The sequence below is a fragment of the Myotis daubentonii genome, chromosome 1 (assembly GCF_963259705.1).
Source record: "Myotis daubentonii chromosome 1, mMyoDau2.1, whole genome shotgun sequence".
Taxonomy (NCBI): domain Eukaryota; kingdom Metazoa; phylum Chordata; class Mammalia; order Chiroptera; family Vespertilionidae; genus Myotis; species Myotis daubentonii.
This window is the reverse complement of record NC_081840.1, coordinates 70,887,056-70,912,802: the sequence shown is the minus strand read 5'-3', so window position 1 is coordinate 70,912,802 and position 25,747 is coordinate 70,887,056. Positions and strand designations below refer to the sequence as shown.

The following is a 25,747-nucleotide window of genomic DNA, read 5'->3' as shown; positions in this document are numbered from 1 at the left end:
GATCGGGAGGTTAGGATGCCACCCTCAGTCACGCTCAGGTTAGGGCCGATTGGGGGGTTGGGGCGCTGCCCCCTGTCACTCACAGAGCAGGGCCTATCAGGGGGTTGGGGCACCACCACTGTAACACTCAGGGCAGGGCCGATGGGGAGGTTATGGCTCTACACCGTCAAACACAGAGCAGGGCCAATCAGGGGGTTGGGGCGCCACACGCTGTCATACACAGAGACGCAGGGCGATCAGGGGGTTGGGGAGCTCACCCCTATCAGGCACAGAGCAGGGCTGTTCAGGGGGTTGGGGCGCCTTCCCCTGTCACTAACAGAGGTTGTGGCCCCGCTCCCACCCCCTGTCACACACAGAGCCGCAGGGCGATCAGGGGGTTTGGGCACTGCCCCCTATCACACTGATCCTGGTGCCAGGAGGCCTCTCAGCTCCACTGATGCCAATGCTGGGAGGCATATTACCCTTTTACTATATAGCATAGAGGCCTGGTGCATGGGTGGGGGCCAGCTGGTTTGCCCTGAAAGGTGTCCTGGATCAGGGTGGGGGTCCCCACTGGGGTGCTTGGCCAGCCTGGATGAGGGGATGATGGCTGTTTGCAGCTGGTCACACACCCTTCAGGGTGGCAGTCCCGCTTGGGTGCCTGGCCAGCCTGGGTGAGGGGATGATGGCTGTTTGCAGCTGGTCACACACCCTTCAGGGTCGGGGGTCCCCACTGGGGTGCCTGGCCAGTCTGGGTGAGGGGCTGAGGGCTGTTTTCAGGCTGGCGGTGACTGAAGCTCCCAACCGCTCCTTTTTTTCTTTTTCTTTTTTATTCTGGTTAGCTTTAGCTCTGATTCCAGCTCTGAGGCCTCTGCTGCTGAAAGCAGGTCTCTGGTTTGTTTGTGTTCTGTAATTGAAACACTGTATCAACTCCAGCTCTGAGATCCCGGCTCGCTGAAAGCAGGTTTCTGGGGTTTTCTTTAGCTTCTATATTTGTAACTATGTTTCAAACTGTAAGCTCAGAGGCCGGCAAGGCAAGCGGGGAACGTTGGTTTCCTCCGTCACTGAAGCAAGCCAGCCTCATGTTAATTTCAAGCTGCCTGGCTGCCAGCCGCCATCTTGGCTGGCAGTTAATTTGCATATCGCCCTGATTAGCCAATGGGAAGGGTAGCGGACGGTCGCTAATTACCATGTTTCTCTTTTATTAGATAGGATTGCAAAGTGAGCACAATAAAAATCCTATCCATGAGGCTTGCTTGCTTCAGTGCACCGGGCCTCTAGTCTATATTATAAAAAGCCTGTGGCCTTAGCCATAATGACCAAAGACTGGTGTGGGTGGGCGGGGCTGTGAGCTTGGCAGGGCATGCATGGGTGGGCAGGTCTGCGAGCACGGCTAGGCCACATGGGTGGGTGGGACCACGCGATTTCACATGCTGGGTTTCTAGTTTAAATATAGTTGGAATCGTTATTAAGGTTGTAAAAGATTGCTCATAGTTACAATATATAATTCTCATTCTATTTGGCAAACTTGGCCTAACCATGAAAAGTTGTACAGGTATAGAAAATAAAGATCACTTGAGATTTATGCTGAAAATTTCAAAGTATATAGATATTAAAAAGGAATAAATACAATAAATTGTTAATATGGTAAAGATCCTGGGATATGATTTTCATAGGCATCACAAATTGAGCTTCAGTATTACAAATTCAGTGTTTATAAGCTAGAAAAGCCTCTTTCAGTATACCACTTAAAAGAGCATAATTAAAACACTATTGTGTCACAGATTTATCCCCCCCACCAAAAAAGGGTAAAAATAAGAAATGTAAACAGCTTTGATTAGAGGAATTGAACTGTAATGAAAACATAAAGAACTAAATGTAGTTTGAATGGGTGAAAACTGAGGGAGGTTATGGCTAGTCAGTTTTTGAAAGAAACACAAAAGAAATTGAGCAGTTAGATGAAATAGAGCAAGGGAATATTCAGGCTGTATATTAAGAAGTAGTTTCTAACAATGATGTTTGCTGGACTCTGGAAAAATTACTCTTCACTTTGTTTAAACTAGATTGGATTAAGCTTTCTCTCTGGAGATATAGGTTTATTTGGACAGACTGTCGTTGTGTGATTCTAACGAATTGTTTTTACTACTGATTTCTAAATTAAAAAATTTAGGATATCTGGCCATTGATTCTGCAAATTAATTCTTTCTTTTCCAATATGTCAATTCTTTTTTTTTCTACCATCCTTATGATCTACTTTTATTTTTTTGTTGTTAATCCTCACCTGAGGATATATTTTTCCAATGATTTTTTTTTAAAAGAGAGAGTGGAAGGGAGGGAGGAGGAGGAGAGAGAGAGAGAGAGAGAGAGAGAGAGAGAGAGATCAATGTGAGAGAAACACATTGATTGGTTGTACTCTGTCCTGAGCAGGTATGTGCCCTTGACCAGGAATCAAATCCAAGACCCTTAGGTATGTGAGCCAATGCTCTAACCACTTAGAAACACCAGCCAGGGTGTTATGACCTACATTTAAAATAAATATAAAATAAATATAGTACTATGTCATTATTTTTCCAGTGTAAAATGAACTAAATAATAAAAGTACTATTTAAAATTAGTCAATTTTTAGTTAGGAATATTTTTAGAATGGATATTTACAACTGTTAAATAAGAATAGTCATGTTATTGTTGTTAGTAAAATGTTTACCATGAATGTTCTAATTCTGAAGTAATGCAGAATTCAATTTTAGTTACAAAATTATCAATTAAGCTAATCACTCAGAATGATCTCCATCAGAAGGCTATTTATGTATATTAAAGGCTAAGTGACTGACCATACATCTGTCTGACCATCTGACCGACCAACCGGCTGGTACATATGACTCACACTGGCAATTTAAAAATAAATGTTGAGTCGCACATACAAGATACATATAAGCTCTCACTGGCACCAATTGCATGCATGTGTTTTAATCTGTCATAGTCGATCGTGAATTTGGTTGACAGTTCCATTATAGAGAAAGGGCAAATAACGATATTAAAGCATTTCTTCTAATTAATTTCCTTTCAATGTGCATGAATCCATGTACCAGGCCACTAGTTATTACAAAAAACTGGTTATGAAACCTACAATTTTATTTCACATACTTAATAAAATATATTTTTATACAATTATATTTATAAATAATATAAACAATTATTAAATGTAATTGTTCTTTATAAGTGCTGTGTAGTATGTTTTTATAATAATGAAAATAATTCCCACATTTAATAAGCTAAGATGCTTATCAAAGGTTGTTATTTCCTTGGGCTTAATAAAATTACATAGTTTTTTTACATAAACAATAAGAAATTCTCGAGAGAAGAGCTCCCGGATGTGGAGAAGCTGGGGAGGAAACGTGGGACGAAAATGGATTCAGTGGAGAAGAGGGTCGCAACCTCCATCTCCAACCCGCAGAGGCTGCCATCCCAGGGTAGGCCCCCGAAGCTGCAGCACAACTCCCGCTGCAGCCAGGGCTGGTGTGTGGAGAAGCCTCATACCTGGCGGCCTTAATTCTGGCCTGGAGTAGCATCAAGGGCATCCCTTTGAAGAACATTAAGCATCTGGCAGGTGTCCCGCTCATTGGCTGGGTCCTGCATGCGGCCCTGGACTCAGGGGTCTTCCAGAGTGTGTGGGTTTCAATGGACCATGATGAAATTGAGAATGTGGCCAAACAACGTGGTGCACAAGTTCATCGAAGTTCTGAAGTTTCAAAGACAGCTCTACCTCATTAGATGCCATCGTATCATTTCTTAGCACAATGAGGTTGACATTGTAGGTAATATTCAAGCTACTAACCATGTTTACATCCGACTGACCTTCAAAAAGTTGCAGAAGTGATTCAGAAGAAGGATATGGTTCTGTTTTCTCTGTTTTGAGGTGCCATCAATTTTGATAAAGTGAAATTGAGAGAGGAGTTCGTGAAGTGACGGAACCTCTGAATTTGAATCCAGCTAAATGACCTCGTCAACAAGATTGAGATGGAGAATTATATGAAAACTAGTGGCCTGTGCACAAAATTTGTGCACGGGGGCAGGGGGGGTTTCCTCAGCCCAGCCTGCACCCTCTCCAATCAGGGACTCCTTGGGGAATGTCTGACTGCCAGTTTAGGCCCGATCCCTGTGGGATTGGCCCTAAACCGGCAGTTGGGCATCCCTCTAGCAATCTGGAGCCACTGGCTCCTAACTGCCTCTGCCTGCCTGCCTGATTGCCCCAAATTGCCTCTGCCTGTCTGCCTGATCTCCCCTAACTGCCCTCCCCTGCAGGCCTGATCTCTTCCCCAACTGCCCTCCCTGCCGACCTGATCTTAGCCCCCAACTGCCCTCCCCTGCTGGCCTGGTTGTTCCCAACTGCCCTCCCCTGATCGCTCCTAACTGTCTCTGCCTTGGCCCCCACTACCATGGCTTTGTCCGGAAGGAAATCAGATATCCGGAAGATGGCTGGTCCACCCAGTCTAATTAGCATATTACCCTTTTATTAGTATAGATATATTATATAGGATAGGATTGCTTAAATGGGGGTGGGAGGAAAGTCTTTTTCAGCAGGAGGAGATGCTCTTGGCAGAAAAAAATACATCATCCCTATATCTGGACTGATAGCCAGCCATATGCACTATACTGCCAAGCCCATCATTAAAAAATTGAACCGCTTTCTTACACCTTACACCAAATAGCTGTTGCCCTTATAACCCCTCCACAACCCCCACCTTAGGTTCTGCCTTCGCAGTTCACCCAGATTTGGTTCTAATTGGTCAGTTTCTATGCCAGTCAGCATCAAAAGCTCCACCTCCTAGGCAGCCATTGGCTCTTCGCAGTTCAGCCAGATTTGGTTCTGATTGGTCGGTTTCTATGCCAGTCAGCATCTCTGGTCCTGATCAGGGAGGCGGGGCTGATCAACAGCTGCCCCAGGCTGCTGGCAAGTGGGCTGATCTGCTGACATCTCAGAGAGAGAGAGGCACAGCTGCTGGCGAGGCTTAGAAAGAGAGAGAGGCAAGGGCTGAGCAGCAGCTGCCACAGAGGCTGCAGATCAGACCCTGCTTCTCTCTCTGGGCCTCACAAGCAGCAGTGGCAGCTGCTGATCAGCCCCGCCTCTCTCTCTCTCCAAGAAGTCAGCATTTCATCCTGCTTGCCAGTCCCCGCCTCCCCTAGCCTGCTGCATGCACAGCCTGGCATTCGGTCATCCCTTCGGTTGTTTTGGATGTTATAGACCCTGGCTCTTTATGTATATATTTGGCTCATTTTATTTTGCTAAGAGACATTTGATAGAGATGGGTTACTTACAGGGTGGAAAAATGGCCTACTATAAAATGCACGCTGATCACAGTGTGGACATAGATGTGGATATTGATTGGCCTATTGCAGAACAACGAGTGTTAAGATATGGCTATTTTGGCAAAGAGAAGTTTAGGAGATAAAACTTTTGGCCAGGGTGTCTCACCAATGGCCACATTGATGTATCAGGAGACCAAAAAGAAATATCTTATGATGTAAAAGATGCTATTGGCATAAGTTTATTAAAGAAAAGTGGTATTGAGGTGAGATTAATCTCAGAAAGGGCCTGTTCAAAGCAGACACTCTCTTCCTTAAAACTGGATTGCAAAATGGAAGTCAATGTACACGACAAGCTAGCAGTTGTAGATGAATGGAGAAAAGAAATGGGCCTGTGCTGGAAAGAAGTGGCATATCTTGGAAATGAAATGTCTGATGAGGAGTGCCTGAAGAAAGTGGGCCTAAGTGCTGTTCCCTCTGATGCCTGTTCCACGACCCAGAAGGCTGTTGGGTGTATTTACAAGTGTAATGGTGGCCATGGTGCCCTCTGAGAGTTTGCAGAGCACATTTCCCTACTAATGGAAAAGGTTGTTAATTCCTGCCCAAAACAGAAGTTAGTATAATGTGTGTGTGTAGGGGGGGGCGGGGGGGGGGGTATACAGCCTTCTTCAGCTATTTTACTTTTATTTTTGATGAAGTACAATTCCATGTTTTAATGTTATAGACATGTGACTTGATTTGTGATATCTCTTCATATCTTTTAAAGCAAAGTCTTCTCAAGTTATCTCTCCAAAACCTTCTGTGAAAAAATTGTGCTATACTTTTCTCTTTATGCAAGATAATTATTTAGAGATTGATTTACAGTCTTTCTCAAATTTTTAGTAAATGCAAGTAAGAACATGATCAAAGTTTACTTTGTATTGTACCCTGTAAAACTGTGTGTTTGTGTGTTTTTGATGATGCTGATATTTTATTTATTTTGGGACAGTTTCTGTGGTAAAACATGCTCTTCTATTAATTAAAAAAAATACATTTCACAGAAAAAAATTCTCGAAGACACAAAAATTTTTGTTCTCTTTGAAATGGATAATAAATTTTGTATGTTAAAATAAAAATAGCAAGTAGTATTTCCACATTTGCCCTTCAACCTAAATTCCAGTGCTATGGTGTGTGAGAAAAGATTTCTCAATATGAGTGAGAAGGGGTTATCTTATCTCTTCCCAGGTAACAGGAGTGATTTTGATGGGGTCAACCTTACCAAAACAGCTTGGGATCCCGAGTGAAGGATCACGTATTATAAACAAACAATAATTGATTGATGTTTAACATCTATTTGTGTTGCTGTTAGGGAAATTGTCTGGGAAGCCACTGTCCATATCTTCTTGTTGACCAGCCTGAACCAAAAACATTTGATCATTCTAGGCAAAGAGCAGGCTTGCTGACACAGAATGTTTTTTATAGCACTGAGCGCAATGACGTTATTTGCCTCCTCCTTCAAATGAAATGTTCAGTAATCTAGGGGGTTTCTAATCTGTTTACCAGCTGTACTGATGAGCGGGATTTATTTAACTGTTATCACCAACCTGACCTGTTACAATGACAGATAATGTTTCAGTGAACAAAAGTATCATCCTTCCTGGGCTTTTCTTTTCTGTGAACAGAGAAATTTATGTTCAAAGATTCCACTTTTCTCTACTCTTTAAATGTAAATATGTCAGAGATATATTAAAATGGCATTCAATATAGACTACTATTTTTAAAACAAAGTTGTCATTTGACTCCTGGTGAATTGCTCATAAATTCAGGACTGAATAAAGAGATCAGATTACATTAAATGCATTTTGGTATCTATAACTTTCTGCAATGAATTAAAACTGGCTGATCATGTCTCCAGTGCATTTCATTTTCTGTTGATTCATGTACTGTAATATAACCTTCAAAATTCCCTTATGCCAACAAACTCACTCAGATATGCTGAGTGCAGGAGGAGATTAAAGTGGCTATAAGATTGAAAACTATATGAAGGCATCAGATAATGCAGTAGAGGTATAATGAAAGTGTAAACAAAGCCAGTAAATGTAGAAATTACTGTTCATATAATCCACTGTTGAATTCAATGGAGAGTTTAGCTCCCTGCCAAAAATATATTAATACCAAACAAATTGGCAAGATCAATACACACCAAGCCTGTTTCATTCTTATTAAAGCACTTCTCTCTTTGAGGCTAAGCGTAAGTAAGGCATGCCATTCTCCTTTGGAAAATGCAATATTTCCCCAACAGGAATTTAGTATTCAGGTATCCGCAGGCTCCCAGCTCTGAGAAACTCACATCAGATGATATTCCCCTACTCTTTAAAATTGAAGTTACTTATTGCAATAACCTTTCATATTTTTCCTGAGCAGTAGCTTTTTGTTTCGCATTGTGAAAGCCAATCCATCCTTTAAAGGCTCTTTAAGCTGGCAAAAGGGAAAAAAAGGCATTATTACTGAGCTAGGAGCCTCTATTGTTTCAGTAGTAGCTAGAGCTATGGATGAATGCTTTCAACAGAAGTTAAAAGAGATAATGAGTCTTTAATGATACAAAATCAGAGCCTTGTGTGCCTGGTGAAGCCTGACACAAGCTCCAGCTTGCAGCTAGCAAGGAAAGCTCATCGCTATCTGTTTTGCAGGCCAAAAATACCCACAAAGTGCCTCCTTGGAAAATTGTGTATCCCTTAAGATGGAATCAGTGGTATTTGTCTGTTAGGTTAAACTCTTCTGAGATGCAAAACAAAATAGGATGACAAGCCTATATTCTATCTCTCATACATCCCTTTAAAAGTGTAAGGTGAACACACCTCCAGCTTCAAAGCCACAGCTTTTATTTTACTCCAGACTTTTTCAAGAGCAATTTCCTTTTGTATGTGTTTCTATCTCTCTTCCTCTCCACCAAAACTACACACAAGAAACTTCAGTGTCACCCGCCTGGGCACACCCTCTGCTGCGCTGACCAAAGAGATTGCTTGGCTGAAATGAGAGAGATTCTTTGCCCACCAAGTATTAGGAAACAAGTTTGAGTCTCAGCTGAATAAATGTGTTAAGTCCCAGCCAAAAACTTCTGGAGAGCAGTGGGAATAAAACTCCTCCTCCATGAACATGAGCCAGGCTCCTTGATGTTAAATCAGATTTGCTTCTGAAAGGATTGGCATGTCTGATATGATTAGGAAGCTTCAGTTGTGCTGATTATAAATTAAAATTAAGAAAAACAGATTGATCTGGAAAATAAGAAACATAAGGGCACATTGCTGCACTCCAGTCTTTGCAATGATGCTTTAAAAGTGATGGATATGGGAGTTACTTATTGTGGGAATCCTAACTAGGTTATTGTATAAAGATTTGCATGCTATCATCCCTGTATTAAGGTGCCAAAATCAGTTACAGAAATGAAGAAAGGAAAACATCAACATGATTTGACTTGGAGTATATTTAGGATGCATTTTTCTTTCATTTTCATAAAAGGTTCATATTGGGAGCTGGGGGAAGGCGGGATTAAGTAGGCAAATAGCCCACAATTTATTGAAAACAACTCATTCTGCCATTTTTTTTAGAAAAGAAATTTATTTTTCCCCCATTCTCATTTATTTTCTCGGTTCCCATTTCTAGCCATTCACCTACTCCCTTCTAGACATTGGAGCTAATAAGAAATAATCATTAAAGTGGCAAATAGAGCATGGGGGATGTTTTGAAGAATTGAAGTATATAGACAGCAGGGGAAAAGAGGGCAGAAGTGCATTTGTCTCCCCAAATTGCTATTTTAAGCCATGTTATTACTGACACAAATAAGCAGTAATTGTTGATAATGGGCATTTTTTTTTTTTACATTTTCTTAGGAAATCACAGAGGTAGAAGAAGTAATTCCTAGAAGAAACGGGCTTAGGAAACAAGTTAGTGAGGCAAAGGAAGGGCCCCTGGAGCTTAGAAGTCAGGAAGGTCAAGATGACAGCCCTGGGGGGATTGAAAAGAGGAGAGGGCGGGAGAGCATCTATGGGCGTATTTTAAAGAACTGATTGATTTTAACTTTATGGTGTCCAGAAACAAAATCTTGAAACACAGAAATAATTTAATTTATTTATACAATAAATATTTATCAAGTGTCTACTATATAAACCAACCTTCCTCCCTTCCTTCCTTCCTTCCTTCCTTCCTTCCTTCCTTCCTTCCTTCCTTCCTTCCTTCCTTCCTTTCTTCCTTCCTTCCTCCCTCCCTCCTTCTTTCTTTCTTTCTTTCTTTCTTTCTTTCTTTCTTTCTTTCTTTCTTTCTTTCTTTCTTTCTTTCTTTCTTTCTTTCTTTCTTTCTTTCCTCCATATTTCATGTTATTGAAAGATATACAACACTGGCCCAGTGCATGAATGCGTGCATGGGTGGGGTCCCTAGGCCTTGCCAGCGATCAGGACTGATTAGGGCCATCTTGCCCAGTCCCAATTGGGGCCAGGCCAATTGGAGTCTGCTGGCCTGGAGGAGAGACTCGGGGAGGGACTGTGAGAGATTGGCCAGCCGGCCAGGGGGAGGGTCCGGCGGGAGGGGGAGAGACCACAGGAGGTTGGACAGCCATAGAATGTTGGCTGTGGGAGTGCACTGACCACCAGGGGCAGCTTTTGCATTGAATGTCGCCCCCTGGTGGTCAGTGTGTGTCATGGTGACTGGTCAACTGGCCATCCTGGTCATTCGGTCATAATGGTCACTTAGGCTTTTATATATAGACTAGAGGCCTAGTGCACAAAATTTATGCATGGATTGCGTCCCTAGGCCTGGCCAGCAATTAGGGCCGATCTCTGGGGTGACCAGCAGGGCAACTTGGGGGCTCCCGCTGGCACTGGCCTGGGGCCTGCGGGCTGGGGGCAGTTCCTGCATTAAGCATCTGCCCCCTGGTGGTCAGTGTGCATCATAGCAACCAGTCATTCCATTGGTCATTCCACAGTTCGATCAACTTGCATATTATGCTTTTATTATATAGAATTATATGAAATTTTTTTACAAAATTAGGAGCTTCACCAAAGACGTTGTTTCTAGTATTCTGATTGTTTCCATATATAATGTTAAATGTTCAATAGTAGCTTAAGTGAAAACAAACTAAATCTCTTGCATTGGATATAGTGACCCATTGAAAAGGTCACATAAGATTTAAAGATGAAAAGACAGTTGGGTTGCTCATTTTGACATTCTATTCAGACACTTTAATTTTCCATAACATTTATTCCTAAAAGCTTTTTTTCTAGTTTAATTTTACTGACTTAAACAGTAGGATTTCTAATATAACTGAAATGACTGTGTCACTAAATATATTTAACTGTTATGATTTTTTTCCTTAACTTATTACACTCTAAGTATTAGATGCAAATTATATAGAAGTTTTATTGATCCATATCATTTCCTTCTATTAGTAGCAAGTAGAGTTATAACAACATATTATAAGTAATTGTATATTGTTCTTAATAACAGCAATAAAATTACAAAAGTTAATTAACAAAACAATGAAGTACATAATGGGACGTAATGTTCTTTGTTTAAGAATTGGACCATAACTTACAGCTTATATTCAAGAATTCCAAATTTCCAAGACCTGAATGTCTATATACAACACACAATAAAGAGAAGATTACTTGGTTTCACTGTATCAAATAGAGAAATAAACACACTGGTGAATGATAAAAAGCATAGTATTTCCATCAAAACAAATAATTTCAAACTGTTTTGTTTGGTTTTCCAATCACAGAATTTGATAATATCTAACCTTTTTCTCATTTGTGAGTGTATAGATCCTATGGTATTTTTCTTTTCCTTCCATTTTAATTGACACTTGTAAAAGCTCGGTTGTGAACTTTTACTAGGATTATTATTGTTATTCTTTTCATCTCTCATAATCAATAACTAAATAAAGAATTTTTATCTTATCATCCAATGCTTTCATTTCATAGTATTAATAATTTCCAGTTAGATAAAATCAATGTGTGTGTGAGTAATTAGAAGTTAATTAATTAGCATCAAAAATTTTAATGAAGTGTGCATTGACAACAGGACAAAAACAATATCATTCCCTTGCACTAAAAATATTTAGTGTTATATTAATGCAATATATATTATATTAACATATAGGGAGATGTTGCTTACTACTATATGTCTTGTGTTTGTTCTACTCTATAAATAAAAATGAACATTAAGCTCTTATTTTTGGAGGGCCTATACCACCTTGTAGCATTAAGGAAGGAAATGGCAGTAAGAGCAACTGTTACAAAGGCTTTGGCATACATGATTCTGAGTCCCCAAGCCAATACCTATTATGTATGTGACTTTTCTTTTGCTCCCAGGTGTGTCCATTTGAAAAGCTTTGACAGAGGTGTGCAGGTAAGTGGACCAGTGAAGGAATGCAGGAGAATTGTCATGAGTCAGGAGAACAGGGAAGAGCTAGGAGACTGGTGGTTCTCATGAGAATAAAGAACAATTTCAGCCAAAACTGGTTTGGCTCAGTGGATAGAGCATCGGCCTGTGGACTGAAGGGTCCCAGGTTCGATTCCGGTAAAGGGCATGTACCTGGGTTGCGGGCACATTCCCGGTAGGAGATGTGCAGGAGGCAGCTGATCGATGTTTCTCTCTCATCGATGTTTCTAACTCTCTATCTCTCTCCCTTCCTCTCTGTAAAAAATCAATAAAATATATTTTTTACAAAAAGAACAATTTCAATAAGAGGAACAAGGATAAATGGAAATTAGCTGAAAAGTAAACATATGTTAGCCTCTATTTTTTTTACTCTGCAGTCTCCACAAATCAATATTTGCATGTGTCTGAATATTAGATATTTTAAAAATATAAACTGAGAATATGACATGAATTTATTCATTAAAGTTCCCCTTAAATGAGTTTCTCCTTAAAACACAATATCTATGTCCTTCATCTCTAACTATAGTTGATTATCAGCCAGAGTGCTTCATACTTTACTGCAGAAACAACACTAGACATAATTAATGGTATTTACCAATCTTTAACATTGCATGGTTTCGAAATGCTGCTTCATTATATATCCTACCACATATTTTATAGTTGATCTCTATGAAACTAAACATTTATTGTAATGCAAATCTCTCCTGTAGACTTTCCAAAGAATATCCATACCAAAGTTGGACCAAAGACAAAATTTTGATAGATACTGGTTTCCTGAAAGCATCTACTATATTAATAAGGTAACCATTTCCAATGAAAACATTTGCCTTGCCAGAGAGCACATAATAACACCTAGTAAAGATTATGTGAGTAGCAGTGCCCTCGCTTACCATTTCAAGGAAGGAATTTACATGGAACAGATATAATGTTTTAGTTATCTTTGGACACGTTTTCTTCCCTAATATTTAAAATCAGCACACACTTTCTTTACATAATCTAATTTCTTTTCATTTTAAAAATACATATACAAAGTTTCAATTTCACCCAGTAAGTATTCCTGGAAATTTATTTTCATAATATAATCCATCAGAACCTTAAATAACTCTCTGCTGGCATTCTCACTTTTTGCCTTTATTGACTATCTCCTTTATTCAGTTCCTTTCATCATACTAAAGGGATGATGATTACTGATTATGCCTAATATAAAATAATAATGTTCAAAAACTACCTATGTCATGTTAGAATTCTTAACCGCAAACAACAGCCACCCAACCAGTACTAGGCTCAGCAAAAGGAGGAACATCACTAAATCTAGGGGAGGGCAGGGAGGCATCAGTACAGTCTAGTTCTGTATGTCAGTTTTACTCTCTCTTATTGCAGACCAGCCATTTCCATGTAGCCAAGGAGATGCCCACCGGCAGTTTCCACAGTCATTCTCATAGATTGGACAGCACCAGTTTGAAATTCCCTGGGGAAGGACTCCAACTGACCTAGTTTGAGTTCAGTGCCACTTCTCAGAGCAGCTGTTCTCAACAAGAGTAATGCATTTCCTGAAGAAGCATTTGGAAATTTATGAGTGCATTTTTGGTTGCCACCATAATGGACATTTAGTAGGCAGAAGCCAGAGATAACGGACGCCCTGCAATACGCCGAACAATCCCCCAAAATGAATGTTCCAGCTATGTTTTGGCCAGAGTCGCTTCTAAAGAGTCACTCATAAGAAAAACCAACTGTGGGTGTGCCTGTGTAACAAGTGTGTGTAATAAAGCTCATGTACATCATATATATATAAATATCAACACATAACACATTTACCAAGATGGTTTTGTGTTCTAATTAGACAAAATTGCTTTCTTATTCATGCTATGCAAGTTGAAACTTGGCCGGATGCCCTGAAATGCAATTTAAAGTGTCATATAAGTTATCACGCTCTGTTCTGTTCTTATTTACCAACAAATTCCTCCAAACAAAATTGACAAAATGGGTGCTGCTATTTCTTTTGAAGCTGTCTTCTTGTCAATAAAGTTTACACATTTAAATGAATACTACTCTGTATAATTTTCAGATTATATTACACAGCTGGAACAGATACTAAAAACTGCCATAAAGTATGCTCACTTTCCACACATAACAGCTGCTTTAAAAACCTTGATATTCTACACATTTCCATGTTTTCCTTGTTTAAGTGCACTTTTCTTTTTTTTTAGAATTTTGTTTTTGAGGGCAGGGTATTCTTTCTTTGGATTAAGGTTGGGAAAATAATTATAAAATTTGGCACAAAAATATAGTATTAATCTGTGTACCTGCCCAATAAATATACAGGTTAATGTTATCAATGTTTAAAGTGATTAGATGTGCAAGTCCATTCCAAAAATGCCGAAGATAGAGATAATTACTATAAAGCTGTTCACAAAATGAGGCTTGTAACCTCAAGGGAATTAGAAAACTAAGGTTCATATCTTCCCTTTGGCACTAAGTCAACTATATGATCATGGCTAAATTGTTTATTCATCCTGAACCTGTTTTGTTATTTGTAAAGAAAACAAACAACAACAACAATAATGATGTTGCCTACTTAATGAAGTTCTGTTGGAAATTAAATATTATTATATATGAGAACACACCTAGTACAATGTAATTATTTGGTCAGTTTGTTGGATTCAAACACTAGCATAATAATCGCTTTATGGTATTAATAATAATCTATGCTAATAAAAGGGTAATATGCTAATTAGACCGGGTAGACCAGACCTCTTCTGGACATGATTCTGGATGTCCTTCCTGCCAAAGCCAGGGCCTGGGCGGCGCCACCCAGGTCCCTGGTGCCTGTGGCCGGCCAGAGGGAGGAAAGCCTGGGTCCAGTTGCCTGTGACCTGACGGAGGAGGAAAACTTGGGTCCTGGGTGAGGGGCTGAGGCAGAGGTGGTTAGGGGTGATCAGGCAGGCAGGAAGAGGGGTTAGGGGTGATCAGGCAGGCAGGCAGGCAAGCTGTTAGGAGACAGCAGACCTAGATTGCAAGAGGGATGTCTGACTGCCGGTTTAGGCCTGATCCCTGTGACATCCCTCTAGGGGTCATGGATTGTGAGAGGGTGAAGGCCGGGCTGAGGGATCCCCCCACCCCCGCCATGCACAAATTTAGTGCACTGGGCCTCTAGTATTATTAATAATACAGTTATGTACCTACAAGCTCACCCCACAATTAAGTAGAGTGTGACACTCATCCAGAAGCAGTCATTGATGGCCATCTTCAAACTTGAAGTCCTATGATAACTTCAGGAGACTTGAGATCACCACAAATCTCACCCAGAAAATCATTCTGTCAACAATGGTTTTGAAGCACTTTCTCATGTTTCATTCCAATCTTTGAGAAACTTGAATAGAAATGATTAGCTAGTTGATAATAACAATAATCATATTATAACTAAAGCTGAGTACTCCTAAATTCTTGAGCATCTTCAGATCATCCTTTCCTTTGGTATCCAAAAATATTATGTCATCCAACATCTGTATAACTGCAAGAAATCTAGCCTTCTTACAAATATTTCTGAATTTTCCTAAGGGAGAAATTTCATATCATTACTCAAATTAAATTTCTGCTCCTGATTTTCTCCTTGAGAACCTCTACTTGTGTCATTTCTTTCTTATGTTTCTGTGGTCCCTAAACCAAATCAATTTGGTTTGCCGGAACATGAAAATGAAGGTTGAATGCTCATTTATTCATAATCCATGCATACAAAAAATGTTTTCCAGGACTTTGTTGGAGCAAAGGATATAACCGTGAAAAAGTAAGCAGTCCCTGACCTCTTGGAGCTAAAATTCAATAGGAGATACAGATAATAAACAAATAATTACATGATGATTTAAATAATTTGTTATTGTTGTAATACTGCCCAAAAATATACAAATCTATGTGAAACTATATATTAGGGAGACAGTTTAATCTAAGGACCACAGAAGACTTTTCTTTAAAACTGGCAAACTGAAAGTTTAAGTATGAACTGAAGTTCCCAAGGGAGAGGATGATAATACAGCTGTAAGTAACTGCATATATGAAGGTAATGCATAGGAAAGAATGTTTGAGGAACTTTAGGAAACCAGTGTCATAAAGCACTGAATGAGGGGAACAGTGGCATACAATTAGGCTGTGGCCAGAGGCCGTTAACCATGGAATAACTCATTTACCATTTTAAGGGTTTTTGTCTGTGTCCTAAAAAAAGACAAGCAAATTATGATTATCTACATTGAAGTGTGACATAATGTATTCTAAAGGATCACTTGGAATCTATAAGATATATAGAATTCTGAGTACATAAATTTAATGGTACATACTCAGTTGGGAAAAGCATGCTTCAAATTTGGTCATCAAACATTTGGTAGACAGGTTTCTGTTTGGCTGCATAGAATCAACGCACTTTTGCTCTTTCAGAGGAATCTTGTATGTGAAAAGCATAGCTCAGTCTCTTCTTAGAGAAGCCTACTGAAAGAAAGAGCTATAAAAATTAAGAAAGTGATATCATAGTTCAAGAACTGTTATAAATTATTTTTTAAATATATTTTTATTGATTTTAGAGAAGAAGGGAGGGGGAGAGAGATAGAAACACCAATGATGAAAGAGAATTATTGATCAGCTGCCTCCTGCACACCCCATACTGGTGATTGAGCCAGCAACCCAGGTATGTGCCCTGACCGGGAATGGAACCATGACCTCCTGGTTCATAGGTCAATGCTCAACCACTGAGCCATGCTGGCAAGGCAGAAATTATTTTAATGGATCCAAGTGTTAAGTGAGAAACTAGTGGATTCAGTTCTGACATGAAAAAATGCTTGAAATTTTCATTCTGTCCTTCCAATGAGAAAAAGTTGAACAAATGAATATCAGATCCACTAAAGAATTGAGGTCTTGGGGCAAGCAGTCACATCAGACAATCCCAGTCAAGATCTGCTCCCCAAGGGCTGAAGCTGTCTGTGCCATAAACTGGTAGGAATACATTAATGGTAATTTTTCTGGTGGCTGTTTGAGGCTAGTGTGAAAATGAGAAATTTCTGGGGACCGTAGTTTTAGGAGTGCTCTCACACTTTTGTAGGCTTTACCTCCAGGAACTCTACCAGGTTCTCAGAGTAAAGATCTAAGAAAGATTTCCTGTGAAATATTTTCAGGACCTTCTCCATTAGCTGTCTCCATAACAAAGACTTACTTTCCAGAAGAAAATACTTTGCTGGAACCTCCTTTCAGGTAGAAGAAGGGGTTCCTCCCACTCTCGCTCCCTCCAGATGTCCAGTTTCACCTAAGAGGGAGGAGGAAAACATAGTCAACAGTGGCTAGGTTTTTAAGGAAATTATTGGACATACTACAGCCAGAGAAGAGAGTGGGGGACAGGATATAAAAGCTACACCCCTCGAAAAACACTTTTGAAGGTTCACAGCCTCAGGACACATGTCACTAAAAGATTGAGAGATAACTGCAAGAATATAGAATATTCTCTCTTTTTCACAATTCACAACCACAGCAATGAAATAACAGCGTGAAAACCTGCAAGACACACTCTCTGAGGAGGAGTGCATCCTAAAATAAGAGAGATGATACAAACAAGGACACAAAAGAAATCTGAAGCCTCTGGCTCCTATAGCAAACATTAACACAACCCAAGTCCTAGTCAGATTAGCTTAAATCCAACCCTAAAAACCTGTTTACCTCAGTTCATATTACCAAATTCAACATGTCTAGCTTTCAACAACAACAACAACAACAACAACAAAATAACAGGTATATCAAAAGGCAAAAGAAGACAGTCTAAAGAGAAAAAGCAAGTACCAGAATTGGACTCTAATATGACACTGATTTTGGAATTATCAGAGAATTTAAAATGACTATAATAAATACATTAAGGGCTCTAATGGAAAATGTAGAGAATGTTAAAAAATAGATAAGTAATGTAAGAGATATGGAAACTCTAAGAAAGAATCAAAAGGAAACCTCAGAAAAAAACAACAGTGTAATAGAAATAAAGAAAGTCTTCAAGAGGTTCATGAGTAGACTTAACACAGCTGAGGAAATAATCAAAGAACATGAAGATAGATCAATAGACATTTCCCAGACTAAATTGGAGATAAAAAGAATGGAGAAGGGGAATTAGAGAACAGACATCCAAGAATTGTGGGACAACATCAAAAGATGTAACATATGCATGATTGGAATACAAGGGGGGAAAAAGAGAGAGAGAATGGATCATAAGAAATATTTTGAATAGTGGCTGAGAACTGTCCAAAATTAATGACAGATACAAACCAGTTCCAGGAAGTTCAGAGAATACAAAGGAAGAAGTATACCAAATACACACACCAACACCCCTAGTCATATAATATTCTAATTACTAAAAACCAAAGACAAAGAGAAAACGTGAAAGAAATTGGGGTCCAGCAGAAACACCTTATCTGAAAGAGCAAGGATAACAATTACAGTGGACTTGTACAACTTGCAAAAGTTAATTACTTTTCTATATACCAGCAATAAACTATTAAACTTTAAAATTTTAAAAATGTCCTTTACAAAAGCACCAAAAATTGAACCAATGAACTGTTTTATTTATATCAACAAGCTGACTCTAAAGTTATATGGAAAGAAAAATTCCAAGAATAGACAACATAATACTGAAAAATCAAAATTGGAAAACTGACATTCCAAGACTTCAAGATTTACTATAAATCTACAGTAATCAAGAGAGTGTAGTATTGATTACAAAATAGACACATAGATGAATGGGACAGAATAAAGAGCCCAGAGATAGGCCCACACAAATATAGTCAACTATCTTTGACAAAGGAACAAAGACAGTTCAATGAAAAATTATAGTCTTTACAAGAAATGGTGCTAGAACAGACATTCATCTACACACACACATACAAAAAAACACACACCCTGAATTTAGACACTGCTAGGGATTAAATGTTTAATTCCCCCCCAAAAATAAAATTATTCTAAAATAAAATGTTTATTTAAAAAGGGGGTGCAGTCAGTGACATGACCGCGAGTGCCCAGTGGCTGCAGTAATATCAAATTATATCCTCTGAGAGGATCTAAAAAACTCTAAGAAAAAAAGAAAAACAATAAAAAATATAAAAAGAATCCTGGTGATCCCTTGGGGTACCTCCAAGTATTTCCATGTCTGGGAATAAAAGTAAATGAAAGGTCCTGGTTGGTGTGACTCACTCAATTGGTTGAGTGTCATTCCATGTACAGAGCGGTCACTGGTTTGATTTCCCATCAAGGCACAGGCCTGGCCTAGGTTGTAGCTCGATCCCCAGTAGTGGGCATGCAGGAGGCAGCTAATCAATGTTTCTCTCCCATGGATGGCTCGCTCTCCTTTTCCCTTCCTCTCTCTCACTTTAAAAAAATCAATAAAAACATTTAAAATAAATAAATGAAAGACTACTAAAGCTGTATAGCTGTATTGTCTAATAAATGTCTATTTAGCACTTAATTAATATTAAATATAATTAAATATTCAGTTTCTCTGTCTCGTTAGCCTCATTTCAAGTGTTAAAAAGCCACATGTGGCTAGTAGCTACAATATTGAAGTTTAGTTGGAGATATTTGAGATTATGTGTAGGAATAGATGCAGAATATGACAGGAGAGAACAACTTTCACTTACATTACTTTTTTATTTTATTTTACATTATTGATTGACTTTAGCGAGAGAGGGGAAATGAGGGAGAAAGAAATATCCATTTGCTGTTCTGCTTAGTTATACATTCATTGATTGGTTGATTCTTATATGTGTCCTGACTGGGGGTCAAACCAGAAACCTTGATGTATCAAGAAGGTGCTCTAACCAACTGAGCTACCCAGCCAGCGCTTACTTGCATTATTTTAGATGGCAGATGTGGAACAGTTCCCTTATCTCAGAAAGCTCTCTTAGACAGCATTGCATAGAGACAGTGTCACCAAGGGCCCTTGCTTCTCAAGAACAAAGATTTGGGACACCCCACTGGATAAGAATACCCGGTATTGTCTGAAAGCAAAAGAAACATGAAGAATGGAAGAAAGCCCTACATGCTGCTTAGGGCCTCATTAATAACTCTAGACACAAGGTCTGTAGCATCTACACAAACTTCTTTGCTTGTTATTCACATATATAGTTATTTCAGCTAAATATACCCTTCCTTTCTTTTTCCTTCATAATTAAATGTAAGGTATGTTGGTTGTTAAACATATTTTAGTTCATAAGGTGCAGAAGATTAAGATCAGATGGTGAAAAATTCTGAGATAATGACCAATGCTCTTAAACTTTGACTTGAAGCTGGATACAGTCAATTATAAGATTTTATTCACTTTTCTTTTAGGAAGAAAGTAAATACATTTTTTATTGCACAGAAATGATGTCATTGTTACTGAAACTTTTATCTTTAATGTAAAAATATTTGGGGGAATGGTACATGGGACTGTTAGATAGCAAATGCAGTGGTAAAAGACATTTGTTTCTTGGCTGCTTAGAATTTTAAAACCCTTCTTATTTGCAGCACATTTAAAAATAGATGGGAACAAAAGCCTCGTAAAAAAGTACAAAGCAGTTACATATTCCTTTTTTCACCCAATCAGAGGTGCCCTTACCTAGAAATTTAAAATCTTGTAGAAAAAAAATTCATGGTGTAAGGAGTGCTATAATTCACTTTTTACTTAATTAATTGAATTTGTTTCTGTTGTTTGCTCCAGTAACACTGACTAAATAAGCCATCAAAGTAGAATTACCTAAAAAAGATTGTGAGACTAGTAAGTTTCTTCCTTGATATTAAAAAAAAAAAGTCCAAATGGTCACAATATGTTTCCAGAATATGTTTACTTTAGTTCTTATAATTTTATGAAAGGATATACAGCCATCTATGAAGAAAATAAATAACACAGCAAAACCAAAAAGCATTTCTTTTCATTATAAAATATAATTCAATTTGAGAGAATTGCTACACAAATTGAAGAATATGACAAGGTCTTGGAAGGAAATTCTTCCCTGTCCTTAGCAACCCTTTCTGGATACTAATAGCTGACTCTGGAGAAGAGAGAATGGTACATAGTCATTCAAAAGAGATAACTTGGCAAATAAGTTTCAAGCCCCTAAAAAAGAGGATTATAGAGCAAAAGACAACAGACTCAGGTGGACCCCAAATTCTGCATACCATATAGATAGTTCATTGCTGACTACAATCGTATCTAGTCTTTTCCTTTGAATCTAAGTCAAAATCTATTTACATCTAAATCTATTTGAATCTGAAACTATGGCTGTAGAGCAAAACACACCATAAATAAGCTTTAAAAAATAATCATCTGTTTGGGTTATGATATTGTGGGTTAAAAATTAGGCTGGACTCAGCTAGGTGGTTCTTCTGGTCTTGGCTAGGCTCACTAATATATATGATGGGATAGTGTCAGTGCCTGGGCCATATGTATCTCATCATCCAGCAGGTTAATCCAGGTGTATTTTATTAATGAAGGCAAAGGGATAAGAAAGAGCAGACATATACTAGAAAACCTTAAGAGGCTTAGGTATTCTATTAGTTCTATTGTATTCTATTGATCAATAGAATCCATAGCTTATCAAGGCTGGTCTTCATTTATAGGATCTTAATGTGTGCATATACAGAAATAGGTGGACATTTGGGATCATTTTTGTGTTAATTCTCACCACACACTTATAATCAGTTCTAAATTTTACAGAGAGAGAGAGAGAGAGAGAGAGAGAGAGAGAGAGAGAGAGAGAACAGACAGTTGAATCTCAGAGGTAAGTGGGAGGTGGGTGGGAGGGAAGAGATCACCCAAAGAACTTGCATGCATATTTGCATAACCCATGGGCACAGACAATAGGTTGGTGGAGGCAGGGCAGGTGGGAGGGGGGAGGCAGGCTAGAAGGGTTAATGGGGGGGAGGGGGAAGGGACATATGTAATACTTTCAACAATAAAGATGTAATTTAGAAACATGTAGACCTATAAAGCAAAATTTTGTAAACCCAGCTTGCATTATCACAGCATTGTAAGGTCAGGCACATAAGCTATGAGATACCAAAGATAGGAAAACTAGATTAAGGCCTGTAAAGGTAATTGGTGGCTTAGCTCATATCCTTTTCATCTGAGTGAAAACAAGTAGTTGGTGAGATGAGAAGTGCTATATAACATGTAATGAAAGGTTTTTGTACCTAAACAGTGAAATAATATGATGAGCAAGAGTGAAATATTTCAGTGTGCTTGATTAACTGGAAAATTCACATTGAAAGTAAATATCACATTAAGACTAAAGAGAGACATCACAATTTTATTCTTCTTCAAGCAAAAATCTGTGCTGTACAATACCTGAGAAAGTTGAGGAGAGGAATATCTGCTTCTCAGTGGAATATTTTTGTCTTTTATTTTTCCTTCTTTTTTGTTTGCACAAGGAATATTTTTTCAAAAACAATCTAATTTACATTTTTATGCATCTAGAAGAATATTAAGGCATTATAAAAGAATATATAGACATAAAAATTTCAACATACAAGAAAAAACATGGGGATTTTTTTTTACTGTGTGCCTGTTGCTATGCTATCTTCTAGAGTCCAAACTGTTAAGTGAACTCTAAAAATGCAGCAGGAGAAACCATAAATAAATTATGAATTATGATATGGTCACCCTTTAGATTATCTACCACAATGTGCCCCCCTTGTTGGTTGATAATTTCAAGCTTTTGATTTTCTCAATTTCTTTTTCAAGCAATTATAATATCTGATTTTCAAAGGAAATATACAGCAAAAGATATAGATGTATCACATGCTACAAAGGCCATGATAACCCTCAAATAAATAAGTTCATTCATTTTTATGAGTTGAAACCCATGCATAAGGACCTCAGTAGAATGTCAGATCCAGGTGTTAGGCCCCGTTAAGAGGCAAAATGTTAACACTCAGAACTTTGGTCCTCTGCTTTTACCCATAAAATGTTCTCAATTAAGAACATTTGCTAAAGGTCAGTCATTTTCATTTTATAAATTCTATATGTTTTATTATTTGATAACTTTTAATAAATGGGGCAGTGTATTTCACCAAAATCTAGAAAATAATAAGTAATATTGTAATATAATGCCTGAGGTGTTATGTTTAAGAGATTTAAACTTTGTTCTCTTTAATTTTTCATTTTATTTTTCTATTCCAATGGGCAAGAGTATTAGTTATCTGAGCTGAAATAAACTTTCTTAGAAATGAGGTATACAACACTGAACAACAATCTTCAGAAAATAATACCTTTCACCCTGAAATGATTCAATGCTGGAAGTGTTGATAATAAAACCCTGGTTCTTGCTCCTGAGTGAAGCATCCACCAGTGTCTATTCTCGGGTTCAAAATCACCCACTAGGGTTTATGGATAGCAAAGACATAAATGAGAAACTTGCTCTCTGAGGCCTGGTGGGTTTGTCATGAAGCTTTTCTATATAAATAAAAGAGACACAGAGAATGGAAATTACATTATTTTTAGTGCTGTGTTAAAGGGAAAGGTCAAGTTAACCCCTTAAGAATTCAATGAGCAACATGATGTACTATGTGTCCAGCAAAGCAATCCCCGAATGGCCCTTATGGACATCTGGTGTAAATCATCCATCTTTTTGCCCCATTAAAATCAGTGGCACCTCATTAAAACAGTTCAGCAGCTGAGCGCACACATTATTTGGTGTTCAAGGAGTTAACGGAAATATCTGTAAGGATCAGGAAGGTCTTTGTCTTCAAGTGTTCACAGTCACCCAGACAAAGAAGCTAGTTGAAGCATTTCAAGAAGATCTACTGTCCCTGTCAAGGTGAGAAAGGTATATCCATTTTTGAAATGGGATTTTTTTTTAAATCATCTCTATCTTCCGCAGCCCCCTCATATTGCTGGCAATTACATCTTTGGGGTCTGATAATTCTCTGGTCAGTAACAGTGCTGTCACGTGTACCTTAACCCTGACCTGAGAGAATCAGTGAGTTGCTAAGGGGATATTTCAACCAAACCAGATGAGTATTTTGAAGTGTTACACTGTGGTGACCCCAATCACTCAGCCTTCAAGGCAGGTAAGTTTGGTGGCTGGAAAGCAAGGACCTGCACACTTTCTCTGACCCAACAGAGTGACTTAGGGGCACCACTGGGTCAAATTACTCAAGGCTACTCTGAGTCTGCCCTTCCTTATGTTCCCTATCTTCCTCCATATTTCTTTCAATTCCCTTGCTAAAAATCTTTAACAGCATATCTTGGCCGTAGAAAGGTAATTGGGTCAGCTTTTTGAAAAATCACCTTTAAAAACACCTTTAGTTGAATAGTAATAACAATAGTGGAAAATTGCTCCAGTGACATCCACTATGTCGCCTGCTATACAGAACCATGTGCTCATAAAAGTAGCCGCACACCTTATATTTTCACAAGGTAAACCATATCAAATTCACTTATAAACAAACCATCACCTCCAACTATATAGAGTAAGAAATTTTTTTCATCTCGATTACTCTTTCTCAATGAGTTTAGTGTTCTATTTAAAATAGCATAGATAAGCAATAAACCAGTAAAAATAAACAAAACCATTTGTTCAACTAAAATGGATTGCCAATTTAGTTAACCCTGTTGCTCACATAGACATGCTCATAGTTCAAAATCCTTTCAGCTTTCAGAGAAAAATCCTTTATGCTCACTAGTACCAGCAAAAATTCTACCTCATGTCTACACATCCATACATGGGTTGTACATTATAGCTAGCATTTTGTATTCATCATATTGACAAAGTTCTAACAGTAACAAGGATGCTTTGTGCGTACATGAATTTCCAGTCGCTTTCAGTAGGAGTATAAATTGGTATACATGTTCTGTAAAGTACACAAATGTATCAACAACCTAAAAATATGAAACACATTAGTCATCAAATCCACTTTTCAGGTTTATTCATATTGAAAATATTTAAGAATATATATCAGGCCTTATATATAAGGTTGTTCATTACAACATTGCTTATAATAGTGAAAATAATTTAATTTTCCAGTGTAGAAAATTGGTTAAATTATGGTATATCCATGCAACAGATTATTATGAGACCATTAATAATGGAATTATAGTATAACAATTATACACAAAAAGTATGCCTATAATTTTAGCAAAAGCATCATAAGAAATGCATTTTTAAATATTTCAATATATACTTGTATATAAATACACACATAATTAGATGACTATACATATATACTACATAGATATATCATGGTGTATGGGTGTTAGGATTACAAATAGACTGTACTTTCTTCTCTTTGCTTATTTCTAAATTGTCTATTATTTACAGGTGTACCATTAGTATCTTTATGATTTCAGAAAACCCAACTGAAACTAGCTTATACAAAAAAAAATACATTTGGAGGATCAGATAACTCAAAAGTCAAATAAGACTCTAGGCACATTCCCATTTTATAAATGGAGGGTTTCGTATGTACACAACAAAATAATATGATGAACAGGAGTGAAATGTTTCAGTGTTCATGGTTAACTGGTTAACTCAAAAGTTAGTATCTATTTTACATTTTCTTTGCTATCCTCTACTTGTGTGCTGTTGATCCTTTTATCTGCGTTTTCTGCCTTGGCAATCCTAAAGGCTCTATGTATGCTTCTTTCTTCAAGTCCAGAGGAGGACGCAGAGTCCACACCCCAACATTCCAAGCAAAAGTCTTGCAAGTAGACTTACAAGTTTTCAAGTGCCCTATTCCCTGTTAAAAGATGCCATTGAAAGTGCTGATCGGTTAAGCAAGGTCATCCCTAGAAGCTGCGTGTGACATCAATCTCATGCAAACCACTTAGCTGAGACCATGAAGGAGGGCAATTTATTTTCTAAAGGGTGTTTAGGGTAATGCTCACAGAAGAGATGGAAAGGATCTTGGGAGAAAAACATAAACAGCCCCTGAAAATGTATAGGATATATATAAATACTAGAAAAATAAAAGTTACTATGTTAAAAGGTATATTTTTGTCTTACAATACCATCTAGATATGAAGAACATAAAGCAATTTCCTACTCGAACAAGGCAGGCA

General features: G+C 38.1%; 1 pseudogene; it reads left to right on the top strand.

The window, feature by feature from the left end:
* The first annotated feature begins 3,385 nt into the window (after positions 1-3,385).
* LOC132226463 (N-acylneuraminate cytidylyltransferase-like) lies at positions 3,386-5,906 on the top strand (annotated as a pseudogene).
* The last annotated feature ends 19,841 nt before the right edge of the window (positions 5,907-25,747 follow it).